Raw genomic sequence first — 2554 nt, 5'->3', positions numbered from 1 at the left:
GGGGAAGCACCATTCTCTTTGCCTCACTTGCCCCACTCCCTGCCCCGTAATGCACTGCTTGGTGCAGTCCTGTTCAGCCAGGCCAGAGCAAAGACTGCAGGTGGGGTGTAATTCTGGTGCCCCTTCCTAGTTGATGCCTGGAGCTAGAGCCCCATTTACCCTGCTCTAGTTATGCTACTGCTCATTAGCTGTGGGGTTCAGATGTGGAGTCTATCAAGAAATCTGACTTTTTACTCTAGAATGTGCTGAGAGAAAAATAAAACAAAATGTGGATGCATCTTACGCTGTCCAACTCACTCACAGTTTTATTTGTGTCTCTGGTCTCCCTCTCCCTCCCTCCTACACTCTTACATCTTTTTGGAACACAGTTTCCCCTCCCCTATAGGAAGTCTCATTCATTCATGTTTTGAAGGAATTTCTTAATTCTCTTTCAGCAAGATTACCGCCATCCGTGCCCCTTTTCCTCTTTTCTGCCTTTGCCAGCGAGAGAGAGAAGCAGAGCCTGCCCAGATGGTTGAGGACCAAAAAGAAGGAACATTTTCTCATGCTTTTAAAAAGAGCACTTCTTTCCTGCCTAATATTTAGCTCCTTCAAATGCAAATGGAGAGGTTTCGCTCCAAGGTTAGCATAACAATTATGGGAAAGCTTTAAATCTGAAGCATTTGTTTACACGATGAAAGGAGTCCACAGTCCAAATGCTCTGAGGCCAGGGCTTTTCACTAGCTATTTTCTGACTAAGTAGTGAACTGCAAGTCAATTTTAGACCACAAAGAAAACCAATTTATATCACTGTGTAAGCTAATTTTGGAGGGAGTTCTACATTATAAATGATGTGGGTTTTTTTAAGTGACTGTTACTGAAATAAACTAGTGACTTCCCCCCCCACCCCTTGCAACGTGATGTTTAATGAGGCTCCTGAAGTCCTTGGTGTTAGTGATCATTCCATAAAGTTATCATAATTAGGAATCGCTGATATCTCTTGAGAATCATACTTCTTGTATTATGCATCTGGATTTTCCTCCAAAATTGTCAGTGGAATTCAGGAATTAATTCAAAGTTCTCAGAGTTTTCACCAATATATATAGTTGAGCATATTTCACTAGCAAAATTTACTAAGAATTTATATCCATCTATTTATCGATCGATTGATTGATATATATATATATAGATATAAATTCTTAGTAAATTTTGCTAGTGAAATATGCTTGACTGACAGCTCTAGGGTGGCATTTTTCCTTGTAAGTCATAGAACAGGTACAATATGAGTAGCAGCCGTGCCTATTCATCCAGGACTGTCTGTCAATACAAAATCATAGTAATACTGTGCATTATAGATCACCTTTCAGCACATGGCACTTTGCAGGGGAGAATTTCAAGAGCAGATAAGGGATTTAGGGGTATGTTTTACCTTAGCTTTTATTGAGTCTCGTGATTGTAAATCTCTTAAGCACTTTTGGAAATATCTTCCTAAATCAAGCCTGTAGCAGCAAAGAATTACAGCCACTTCTTGGATAAAAAATAGCAGCAATAAACCAGAATGCATCGTAAAAGAGATGGCATAATTTTGGCAAGGCAAAACCATATTCTAAAAGAAACTATCATGGGACTTTCAACAAAAGTGAACAAACAGGATCTCCTGGTTTAAGATCATGGCTGTCAATAATTTGTTTAATATTCATTTTTCAGAGTGATTGAAGGACTGAGTCAAATTTGCTGTGATTTTAAATCTCTCATTCCAGAAAGTATCTGGAGCTTCAGTCACTGGAATATCTACCTGGGACTATTATTGTAAATAACGTTTTTTTCTGTTTTGCTTTATAGAAGCTCTACAAAAAAAAATGAGGGGCTGTTCTTGAAGCCATAAGGAGTTCCCAGCCACCTGCTGGGACTTCTGCTGTTGCTAATATGTAATCCCTAAATTTTCAGGGAAGTAGAAATTATCTAAAATATCCAGATAATTGAAAGGTGGCTTAATTTTTCTGTCCCAGTGTAAACAGTCTATGTGATACAAGTCATTTGCTTTCATTCCCATCCTGTATCCATTTTATTGATCTCATAAGTTGCTTTTAAAGTATTTGGTATACAGAGAACAATATTTAGAAACTAGAGTTTATTAAGATAAGTTTAAGTTAGTTAGTAGAGATAGTAGTGCTGAAAAGGAGGGTGAAATTAACAATGAAATACAATGTGAGAAATGTATAATAGCAAACCTGTGCCAGTGACCATCTGTTGTTAGCCACTGGAGAACTTGGAAATATTAGGGGATGAATTTAGCCCTCCTGGAAGGAGTTGTGTCTCCTCTTTATTTTAGTATGGGTCATCCTTGAATGAGCCCAAGCTGAATTTGTTCATGTTTGTTCATTTATCCAGTGTTTACAGTCATTGTAATGAACCTGTCAATCATCCCAATTAAGCAGGTGTGTCATTTACCAGGGGAGAGTATATTAGGATTTTGATGCACAGTACTTGTAAATTTAAAACTTGCAGCTGTATTCCTATGGCACTTTCATTTGAATCAATTCAGTAACATGATGGAAATAAGTACTTTCCAGCT

Source organism: Alligator sinensis, unplaced genomic scaffold (genome assembly GCF_000455745.1).
Source record: "Alligator sinensis unplaced genomic scaffold, ASM45574v1 scaffold342_1, whole genome shotgun sequence".
In the NCBI taxonomy this organism is placed as follows: Eukaryota; Metazoa; Chordata; order Crocodylia; family Alligatoridae; genus Alligator; species Alligator sinensis.
Note: the sequence above shows the minus strand (reverse complement) of the source record.